The following is a 12,502-nucleotide window of genomic DNA, read 5'->3' as shown; positions in this document are numbered from 1 at the left end:
TGGATGGTTCGCTCGCTTTGTCCATCAGTTTGAGGGTGGTAAGCAGTGCTCATGTCTAGTTGTGTTCCCATTGCCTTCTAAAGCGACTGCCAAAATCGTGAAGTAAATCTACTATCTCGATCCGAGATAATAGACACTGGCACCCCATGAAGTCTCACAATCTCTTTTATATAGATCCGAGTTAATCTTTCCATATTATATGTCTCCTTTATTGGCAGGAAATGGGCGGATTTGGTTAGCCTATCGGCAATTACCCAGATAGCATTCAATCCATCTGCTGTCTTAAGAAACTTGATTATGAAGTCCATTGTAATCCTTTCCTAATTCCACTCGGGAATTTCAGGTTGTTGCAGCAATCCCGAGAGCTTCTGGTTTTCCACTTTAATCTTGGCATAAGTGAGGCACTTGTCCACATAAGTGGCAATTTTTGCCTTCATGTTCAGCTCCCAATAATATCGTTTGTTGTCCAGGTATAATTTATCGGAACCTAGATGGACGGGCTATCGCGTTTTATAGGCTTTGTTCATGACTATGTCTCCGAATCCTCCTAATCTTGGGGGTCCAGTTCCATCTTATGTAGTGATAAGCTTCGTCTTTTGGCTTCAAGATTTTTATCCATTCCACGCAGTGTTTCCTTCGCGGTATTCTCCGGCTTCGATGCCTCCAAAGCCGGTTGTAGGTGTTGACTGTGTTTGTTGTTGTTTCGAGAGCAGACGAGTACGTTATCGATGAAAATAATTAAAAAGTTAACTAGGAATGAGTGGAAAAACTCGGTTCGTGGGGTCCATGAATACCGCGGGGGCATTCGTTAGACCGAAGGGGATCACAACGAATTCGAAATGGCCGTATCGAGTTCGGAAAGCAGTTTTTGGAATGTCCTCTTCTCGGACTCGGAACTAATGATAACCGGATCTTAGGTGTATTTTGGAGAAGTAACTAGCTCCTTGAAGCTGGTCAAATAGGTCGTCAACCCGAGGGAGTGGGTATCGATTTTTGATAGTGAGCTTATTCAATTCCCTATAATCGATGCACATTCTGAAGGATCTGTCTTTCTTCTTGACGAACAAGACTGGAGCTCCCCAGGGTGAGAAGCTTGGTCTGATGAATCATTTGCTCAACAATTCGCTTAATTGACTGGATAACTCCTGCATTTCGGCAGGAGCTAACCTGTAGGGTGATTTGGCAGTTGATGTGACTCCCGGTATGAGGTCGATTCAAAATTCAACCTGTCTTTTCTGGTGGTATTCCTGGAAGGTCTTCAGGAAATACATCCGGAAAGTCGCATGCCACTGGGATGTCTTAAATGTTGATTTCTTCTTTCGCTTTGTCTACAACATGAGCAAGGAACGCATAGTTCTTCTTGTGCAGGCACTTCTGTGCCTTGATGCACGAGATGAGACGAAGATTGGCGCCCGACTTATCGTCGTAGAAAATTAGGGTTTCGTGATTGGGGAGGTGAAGGCGAACGGCCTTCTCGTGGCACATAATATCAGCACGGTGGGGGCTTAACCAATCCATGCCGATTATCACATCAAAACTCCTAATATTTACTGGCATCAAATCTATTTGAAATGAATGGTTGTTTAGTGTTAATGTGCACTCTACGTAAACATCTTTGGTTGTTTCGGTTTTCCCATTAGCCATCTCCACCGTGAAGGCTTCGTTTAGCTTCTGGGGTTGTTGTTTTAGTAAGAGTTTGAACTTGTTACTAACGAAGCTTCGCTCAGCTCCACTATCGAATAAGATGCAAGCGAAGGTGTTGTTAAGTGGGAACGTACCAGTAACAATAGTCGGATCTTGAATTGTCTCACCTTGACCCAAAATCAAGATCCTTCCTGATCCTCCTGTCCCATGGTTGTTGGTTTTGGGGTAATTACGTCTGAAGTGACCGGTACCTCTACATCTGTAACAAGTGTGACTAACCCTAGCGTTATTGTCGTTGTTATTGTTGTTGCGGTTGTTGTTGTTGTTATTGTTGTTGTTGTTGTTGTAGTTTGGTTGTTGGTTCTGTCGTGGTTGAGATCTGCAGTATCGGGCGGTGTGTCCTTTCTTGTTGCATCTATTGCAATACGGCTTTCGGCAGGCTCCCTTATGATGGGAATTGCACTTATTGCATTTTGGAAGGCTTCTGTGACATCCCCATTTTCACGGCCAGAAAAGACCGATTTTGTTTATGCTTTATAAAAATTAGAGTACTTCTTTTAATAAAAATCTTGCGGAATTTGTTCCCAGAAAAACATGATAAATACGTTATCAAAGCATTTCCGAAGAAATGTATTTTTATTCATTTTAAAACATTTGGGATGTCATCGTCAATATAGAAACATAAGCATAAACAGAACTTACATTCATTTACACTAGTGATCTACATCTCTTTTAAATCTCTCAGTGTAAAGTAACTTCATATCGACACATGTGATACAAATTAACTGAGTGGGTCAGGTTGGGAAACCTGGTGAGTACATAGGGTTTTCAACCCACAATAATATAATTATTAGGTTTAATCATCAAACAATTAACCCAATTACCCATCCCCATTATCTTATTTACTCTTAAGGATCTACCCTAAGAATCACCTATCTCTTGTTCATTCATTCCTAAGGATCATCCTAAGGAATCGACACGAAGTCTATCATCATCGAGGTTTAGGCACTAAGTCTGCATAGTCACCAGGATTTATACAACAGGCACTAAGTCCGCATAGTCACCAAGGTTTTATACAACAGGCACTAAGTCCGCATAGTCGCCAGGGTTTTGGCACCAAGTCTGCATGATCGCCAAGGTTTAGGCACCAAGTCTGCATGATCGCCAGGGTTTAGAGTACACCGGGTGAACACATCGTTCACAACACCTACAGGTTGCGAGCCTGCTAGTGTTCCACTGGACTCTCTAGAATAGTCCGTGGTTGTCATCCGTACTCTGCTAGATGACGGGGCCAACATTTGGGAACAAGGCTTCTCACATCGTCCACCTCTCAGCCTTACCTCATGGTCTATATCACCTCTCAACTCGTCATCCAACTCATTTCATCTACCCATGTTTTACCCCAACATATTATGTAGATATAAATACATACATGGTCCAGATCTGTAAAATAAAGCTTTACATCTTTTATCCAGCATAACTTTTAAAGCATAAGATACATATATAGTCCAGATCTGAAAAACAATGTTTACATCCTTCATCCAACATAACTTTCAAAGCATAAAATATTTATACAGTCTAGATCTGACAAATAATGTTTACATCTTTCATCCAGCATAACTTTCGAAGCATAAAATATATATACGGTCTAGATCTGAAGAAAAAGTTCAGATCTGAAGGAAAGAAGTTCAGATCTTTCATCCAACATAGATCTCAAAGTATACAGTTTAGATCTGAAGAAAAAGTTTAGATCTAAGATGAGAAAGTGTAGATCTGAAGGAAAAAGTTTCAGATCTGAAAGAAAGAAGTATAGATCTTTCATCCAACAAACATCTCAGGTAAACAGATGACATATATATACACATAGCACATAATTTATATAAAATACTTCATATCTATGTGTAAGATGAAAGGGACTATGCACTCACCTGATACGGAGTGATCCGGACAACACCTCGCTTCTAAAAATAATCTTCTTTGACGAAACCGGGAAGTTTTCTTGAAAATCGGGATCTACACGGGCAGAGTTTCGAACCGAAAAACTCTTTTTCTCGGAGACTCCAGGCTCTCTGAGGCTTCCTTCTAGAGCTAGAAAGGTTGCCTAGGCTTCTTGGGGTGTTTTGGGGAGTTAGAGAGAGAGTTTAGAGAGAGAAAGTGAAGGTTGAATGTGTGAGAGAAGTGTTGAACCCGACACCTCTATTTATAGGCTGTGAAACAGCTCTACTCGACGATTTGGTACTTCTACTCGTCGAGTCCAGGCTAGGTGTCACCATTCTGGTGGCAGAACGTGGGTGGCCTACATTGTGCCACGTCACCCCTTTTGCAGCAGCACCCTGCCGACTTCTAAACCCCGTAACTTTCGCATACGAGCTCCGTTTTCAACGTTCTTTATATCCATGCGTATTTAAAAACAAGATCTACAACTTTCCTTTTGACTCTGTCGGCTAATTCTCGACCGATCTTAAATTTAATTGTAGGAGGAGATTAGACTGTTAAATGACCGCGAAGAATTCGTAACTCCGTCATACGGACTCCGTTTTCGTCTGTCTTTTTACCGTTGAGTTCCTATTAATGAGATCTTCAACTCTCATTTAGGTTGCGTAATCCAAAAACCGCTCGAACTAAAATTCGAGTTTCGGGTCGTGCACTGCTAAGCCGAATCTTAGAAAAATCGTAACTTCCTCATACGAAATCAGATTTGGGTGTTCTTTTTATGGATGTTCTCGGTTTAACATATACTACAACTTTTGTTTAGATCACTAGGGCTAAAAAGTTCTCTATCGTAAATTAACTATTTACGTCTCCCGGTGTCGTGCGGGTTTTGCCGAAAAACTTCGACAGGCCATAACTTTTTCGTTATAACTCGGATTTCGGCGTTCTTTATATGTACGGAACCCTTGAAGCATATTCTACAACTTGGTTAAGATTATTTATTCTAAATAATCTTTTGTCGAAAAGTCGTTTTCGACCCCTATTATCTCTAAATTGACTAGCCCGGATCTACGTGCGTTACAGCTTCCAACATATGGTCTTGCCGGTGTTGATGTAGTAGGTGTCATGGCCGCATGGACAGCAACAGCATGTTGTTTCTTTGAGGACCCTTGATTTGGCTGTCCCTTTCTCTTACTCCCAGACTCTCGCTTCCTGCTCTTAAGTTTGGGGTTTAGAGTGCCTTGATAAGCTGTCACTCGTTGGTTTCTGGGGTTGTTACTTCGGCTAGAGTTGTCGACACTATTTCCACCTCTGTTGGTGTTGTTTGCATTGATTTGTGTCATAGCAGTGGTTACGGCAGCTGTTACAGCAGCTTGGAATGTAGCAGATTCCATCTGCATGATTGGTGTCTCATGGGTGTGCTTGTTATTTATGTGGGATGACATTTTCCGTTGCATGATGATAAGCAAGATCGTAAGTAACGATGGTCATTTCTGGTTGTACTCTATAAATTTCGCGTCTTGTTTGTATGGTTCTAAATGCTTCAACCTACATCCCTATGATGTATTTATGGTGGTATTTAATAGTAGATTTTGCACGAATATTAAGTCCACCCATAGAGTACATGAATTATTTTGGTTCCGAGATCCTTGAGTATCTAGCAGTTTCGGGGGTTCGGTTGTGCATATAAGTGAACTCATGCAATAACACGAAATAAGAAGAACAACTAATTGTTTCATTAGTGAGTACCATCTTAGTACACGAAAGATAGTCATAACGGATAGTAGTGGGGGGAAAAGCTGATCCTAATCATGGCGGAAAGTGTCTGGTGGTGGTGCTGATGAAGTGGATACACCCTGGAGATGAGCTACTTGTCGCTCGGTGTCTCGTAGTCGTGCCTCCCAAACTGACTGTCTCGCTTGGAAGTCCCCGATCACTTCTTGTGTTTGTCTCTCATCTCTCTCAACAGCAGCCCACATTTGGTCCGTTTGATTTGGGGTGTCCTAAGCTTGGTTGCCAATGTCTCGGGTGCGCCGGACCATGACTAAGAGGGCCCGGTCAGCTGGTACTCCATGACTAAGATCGAAAAGACATCGGTTCATATCGTAGGGCGGTCGTATCCCGTGCTGGCGACTCCATCTCCTAATATCGTGTGCCCATGGGGCGTGGGGCCATCGGGGCCCATACGATAAGCCGGTACTCTGGCCATGTATGGAGGATTGATGACCTCGGACTCTGCATCCGAGTCATCATCGTCATTGCCCTCAATCTCTTCCTCTTCGAGGTCCACCACTGGCTCGGCGGGTCCATCTGCAAGTTCTACTTCATGTTCCTCCTTTGGTTCTTCCTCTGAGTCTTCTTCTGGGTCTTCCTCTGGGTCAAGCCACCCTGCTTTCCCCTGACTAGGGAGATAGGGGTCTCCTGGCTAATGATACCCGACCATAGTGTCTGCACGAAAGTGTATAAATACTAGAAACAAATAGCACACCAAATACTCATATAGTATTTTAATTTTGTTTAGGTTTGGTTTTATAAGCTCTTTGGATAATTAGATGGTAAGTTTTTGATTCTTTGTCCATCACGATTACTCCGGAACACATGTTGGTCGTATTTTGAATGAATGTAGTTGATCAGGCTACATTTACCCCCAATACGACTACATAACTGCCCGCGTTTAATCGTGATGTTCAAATCCTCCAAAGACTTTTATTGTTCTTGTTGTGTTATTACTCTAAAATGCACACATAGGTATGAAATTTTAATTATTATGTTCAGAGTAGTTTAGTCCCATTGTATTTATAGTTGCATATCTTGTATGATTAGATATGCTAGTTCACTATAAACAATGCTCTGATACCAATCTGTCACACCCCCGAACCAGACGGCGGAAATGTCCGAGGGCTCGTGCGTGACTTCATCTTTGTAGTATCATCATAGAGTATATAATTGAAACATAACATCATCATCATCACACATGTAATATAACAACATTCATAGTTTACATTGAGTATTGTAATTGAATATTACATGCCAAAATAGTTAAAGTATGATGAAAAAAAATATATCAAAAGATCCATTAGTTCGTTCCGCCCAACCTGCTCAACGGTTTCCTGAGAATACAAGTTAATTTAAAAGGTCAACATAAAGATTTTGGTGAGTTCATAAGCATGTTTGAGAAAAAGATTTGTAAAATTTTGTAACCACCAGAAAATCCTATATTTTCTGAAAACATTTTAGTATGTTTGTGTCCGATCTTGTATTAATGCATGTGTGTTAATGTTTACTAGAATGCAGCAAAGAGAATGAAGAGAATGAAAAGAGAATGTAAAGAGAATGCCCCCAGACAACCCTATGTTGTCTGTAAAAGAGAATGTTGGTATACCAACCCCCGAGGTTGAGTACCGGCGCGAGTATGTTCCCGAGTAATCCAATTAGAAAAGAGAATGGTCTCCCGTAAATTTATAATGTTAATTCCTCTAAGTAAGTTGCTATAACCATACTAGATAATAACAATTTCGCATGTCTTGGCGTTTATGGACGCCGACGGAATAGAATAAGGTTTTCGTCACCCTAGACTGGTTTAGTCTAATTGTAGCGAACAGCTCAGGTGTGGGGTGTCATCCCCGTATAGATCTATACACAAATCCCCGCTCTCCCTCCAAGAGACTCTGGTTATAACTACAGGCTACGATCGTACACTCAATAGGTGTCAACCGACACGTCTCACTAGATCCTTAATCGAAATTTACGCGAAGAGAAACATATAAAGCACACTCCAGGCCCAATGAATCATGTAAAAGGACAACCAAGGCCGACTAAACATGTAAATGGACACTAAGACCCACTAAACATGTAAAAGGACACTAAGGCCCACTAAACATGCAAAAGGACACTAAGGCCCACTAAGCATGTACAAGGACACTAAAGCCCACTAAACACGTAAATCATTTCAAGGCTCGAAAGGAATGAGATTATATAACATGGGCCCAAAATATATGTAAAAGGACAACTAAGGCCCATTTCACATGTGTGTTATTTACAGACTCAAATAGCACGCAAGGAGTATCTAAGGTCCGTCGAGCATGTTAGTGGGTCAATAAGGCCCAATAAACATATAAAGAGTATTCAAGACCTATCAAGCGTATAAATGGGCCACTAAGGCCCAATAATATGAGACTGGCAAAATTAACCTGTTTGTTAGTTTATTGTTTGTTTTGGTTCAATTATTTACCAAAATGACATAAAAGGCCCACCTTTTTGAAAAAATGACATTCTTGGCCCATTAAGCCAAAAATTTACAATTAAGGCCCATTTTTGGTAAAAATAACATTTTAGGCCCATTTTAAGAACAAAACTTGCATTTAACACAAGTATAAGAGCTTTTACCATGATAAAAATAATTTCATTGTTTTTGACATTTATGTCCCTGTTTTTAGAAAAATTATAGAAAAATCATTGTAAGTCGAAATTTGGATCCGTAAACTCTGAGAATTTGGAAAATGAGTCTACGTTTTTCATAATTTTTATTAATATTTGTAATGGCTTCAAAAATGTGTGAAAATATTCATCTTCACAGACTGGTCCGGAATCATTCCTGAAATGATAGGCAGTTTTGTAAAAATCGCCAAAAATTGTAGGAAAATCGTATGAACACAACACTTGTTTTTGCTAAAAGCTGATTTTTGAGTCTAGGTTATAGATGTTTGAACACAACACTTGTTTTTGCTATTCTTGAGTGTAAAATCTCAAATCTACAAGTTTACATGTAATATATGAGACAACACACACTTTTCTCATGGTTTTTATGAAGATCTAAGTGATAAACTTCATGTTCAAGTAAAGATCCAAAAGTTAACCACATAACAAAACATATAACATGAAAAACACACATACTCATGCATATACACATAGATCTACACAAAAAAACTTGTATTCTCCCCCAAAACATTGAAAAAATCGAAAATAGGGGGTATGAACTCACTTTGCTTTGAAGATTTCGGTTTTTGATGAAGATTAGAGGAGTTTTCAGCTTTACAAGCTCCCTTGAAAAGATTTTCGAGATCTATGAAGTTCTAAGCGCATGGATCATGAAATGAAGTGTCAAAGAGTGAGGATTATCATAAAATGAAGTTAATCATCAAGCTTAAAGAGTAGCTTACCAAAAATTGACAATCTTTGATGGAATCTTGTTGAAGAGCCACACTACTCCACGGTTTTGAGATGAAGAATGGAGGAAATTCCTTGGAGATTTAAAGATGAGTTTTTAGAAATGAGAGAATGTGTTTAATGGTGAGTGAGAGGCCGAGAGATAGAGGAATAAGAAAGAAAAGAGTGAGGTGGTCATTGCATGGAGGGTTAAGGACTTAATCCTAGATATATGTGAGGTAATTATCATGGATGTCCATTAAATAATTATGAGGTGTCAAGGTTTGATTAAATTAGGTTTTTATCTTATATATATATATATATATATATATATATATATATATATATATATAATGGGCCGAGGTTGAGAAAGAAATAAATAAAAGAAAAGAAGTGTTTAGGCTAGTTTTGATAATGCTCGAAATTATAAGGCCCATTATGAAAGTTTTCGGCCCATTGGGCCCATATGAGATTTTACGGCCCAAAATGATGTTCAAGAGAATTTTTCACGGCCCATAAAGGCCCATGAGAATGAAGTGGGTCATTTGAGGTCCAATAAGGCCCATGATTACAAGATGAGTCATTTTAGGCCCACATTATCCACAATACTTTAGTTTCATGAATGTGGGTCCAATTAAAGCCCAATCAGGGTTCCAAGACCCAAAGTAATCAAATTGAGAGTTTATTGGCCCATTAGGCCCAATAAGATGATCCTGGTCCATCCTGAGGTGAACCGGTTTATTAGGGTTTCAAACCCACAATTGAGTATTTGAGATGTATTGAGTTAGGTTTTGGACTTTACTCAAGATTTTCGATTCAACTGAATGTTTTTGATTGAGCATAGAGTATGATATTTAAATTAGATTACAAGACTTACAAGGGTTGATGTTAACACGAAAGAAGAATTTCCTAGCTAAAAATGCTAGTTATGACATCATCCCCCCGTTAGAGGGAATTTCGTCCCGAAATTCTTTTGAAAGGTAGAACTATGAACGAGAGAATAAGTGAGGGTACTTCTGTTTAAACTGATCTTCGCGTTCCCATATGAATTTCAGTCCACGCTAAGCGTTCCATCGAACCTTCACAATCGGAATGCGACTCTGCTTTGTACGCTCCACTTCTCTGTCCATGATCTCACAGGTTCTTCAGTGAATAAAAGATTTTCATTTTCTTTGATCTCATCCAGGGGAACTACTAGGGTTTCATCAGATAAACACTTTTTCAGATTCAAGACGTGGAACACGGGGTGTACGTTGCTGAGCTCCGCAGGTAGCTGCAGCTTATATGCCACCGGACCAATTCGGGCAAGAATCTCGAATGGTCCGATGTATCGCAGATTTAGCTTTTCCCGTTTCCCAAAATGGATCATCCATTTCCAGGAAGAGACCTTTAATAGCACCCGATCTCCGACTTGGAATTCCAGAGGGTTTCGTCGTTTGTCAGCATAGTTCTTCTGTCGGTCTCGCGATGCTTGGAGTCGAGCTTTGATTTGGATTATCTTTTCTGTGGTTTCTCGAATGATTTCTGGCCCTATGAGAGTGCTGCTTGGTGATTTCCCTTTTGCCAGCTGGGTGTCACCCACATCAGCCCAGCAGAGAGGCGATCTGCATTTGCGACCATATAAAGCCTCAAAAGGAGCAACCTTGATGCTCGTTTGATAGCTGTTGTTGTACGAGAATTCAATCAAAGGCAAGTGGGTATCCCATGACTTGCCAAAATCGATCACACATGCCCGGAGCATGTCTTCGAGTGTTTGGATGGTTCGCTCGCTTTGTCCATCAGTTTGAGGGTGGTAAGAAGTGCTCATGTCTAGTTGTGTTCCCATTGCCTTCAGAAGCGACTGCCAAAATCGTGAAGTAAATCTACTATCTCGATCCGAGATAATAGACACTAGCACCCCATGAAGTCTCACGATCTCTTTTATATAGATCTGAGTTTATCTTTCCATCTTATATGTCTCCTTTATTGGCAGGAAATGGGCAGATTTGGTTAGCCTATCGGCAATTACCCATATAGCATTTAATCCATCTGTTGTCTTAAGAAACTTGATTATGAAGTCCATTGTAATCCTTTCCTAATTCCACTCGGGAATTTCAGGTTGTTGCAGCAATCCCGAGAGCTTCAGAGTAAACTTCCAGGCTAATACTGTGGTGTGTGCCATGCGATCACCCCGAGCTCTTCCCCTTGCTACCGGAAGTACCTGAAACCAAAACTGAAACTGTAAGCACGAAGCTTAGTGAGCTGTGACAACCGTCAAATTCTGGTCAAGTCAAAGTCAAACTAAGTCAACAAGTCAAACCAGTCAACTCAGTCAACCCTTGTATATTAGGGTTTACGCTATGTAATTACTGAACAGTTCGCTAATTTAAAGAGAAAACATCAATTGGAAAATTCGGGTATTTAATTTTCCTTAGCCTTGATAGTGCTAAACAATGAAACAAAGCGATAAAACACTATTGCACACTCATCGGGAGTGTGTAGAACACTAAATCATGGCTTAACGGGGTTTACGGACCTTGCGTTGCGAAGCCGGATGCTCAAAAAGGTCATAAATGGAACCTCTCTAAATCTCCTTCACTCTATCTCTCTTTATTCGAAATCTCTCCCAAATCTCTCTCAAAAGTTCCCGTAACTTTTTGTAATCATTTGGGCCATCCCGACCCTTAACCAGGTCAAAAACCGCTTAAAACAGGGTAAAAACGAGTAAAATACCCTTAAGGACTCGAAACCTACCTTATAGGGCCGAAGCCTCTTAAGGCCGAAAGTCCCCTTAAGGGACCGAACTGCTGAGAAGGGAACCCCAAGAACCGAACCTGCCTTTCGGACCGAGCCTCGCAAGGACCGAACCCGAAGGTCCTTTCGGACCCGAACCTCGTGCGAACCGAACCCGAACCCTTCGGTCCATTTCGCTTCTTACTCCTTTCGCCTCGTTTCGCCTTCGGGCCCAGCAGCCTTGGGACCGAACCTCGGCCTAGCACCGAGAGGTCTCGCAGGTTGCCATTTTCTTCCCGGTTTTCGACTGGTTTTGCGTTCTAAGCCCGATTTTATTTATTTTAACGCGGGATTTTCACCCAAAACTTTATTTTAACATATAAGGCCCCATATTTATTAATTAATCACGTTTTTTCGGGATAAATCTTATCCAAGATTTAGTGGGTAAAGTACAAGAGGTGGAGTGTTGACTTTTCCTTAGTTTATGACACAAGCAACCACCTACACTCACTCTATGACCAGTCACACCTCCCCACCATCCCTAGTCACTTCCTTGTACTTTTCCATCAATCATCAGCCCCTCCCATTCACGGACTGTTTTGGTCAACTTAAACATTTTTGTTTTCAAAACTGTACAAGGTGCAAGTAGTTCAAGTTCTTAGCTTTAAAATGAATACTTGCACATCTCCATAAGATTTTTCTACAATTTATGGTGATTTTTACAAAACTGCCTATCATTTCAAGAACCAATCCGGACCAGTCTGTGAATATGGACGATTTCACCTAAGTTGGAGGTCACTAAAAATCGTGAGAAAATTTATGAACAAACTAGACTCATTTTCCAAACTCTCAGAATTTACGGATTCGGATTTGGACCTTTGATGATTTTTCTACAAATTTTCTAAGAACAGTAATAGAAATTGTTAACAACAGAAAAATGCTATCGATTTCATTACACCTTGTAACATGTTGAGCAAGGTGTATATCTTTATGTGATTATATGTTATTGCATTATATGACATTTTGTCTTAGTATAAGGACATACAACAGTTAACAAATGGATTTTTGC

Source organism: Lactuca virosa, chromosome 2 (genome assembly GCF_052849685.1).
Source record: "Lactuca virosa cultivar CGN04683 chromosome 2, Lactuca_virosa_CGN04683_v6, whole genome shotgun sequence".
In the NCBI taxonomy this organism is placed as follows: Eukaryota; Viridiplantae; Streptophyta; class Magnoliopsida; order Asterales; family Asteraceae; genus Lactuca; species Lactuca virosa.
This window is presented reverse-complemented; position numbering follows the sequence as displayed.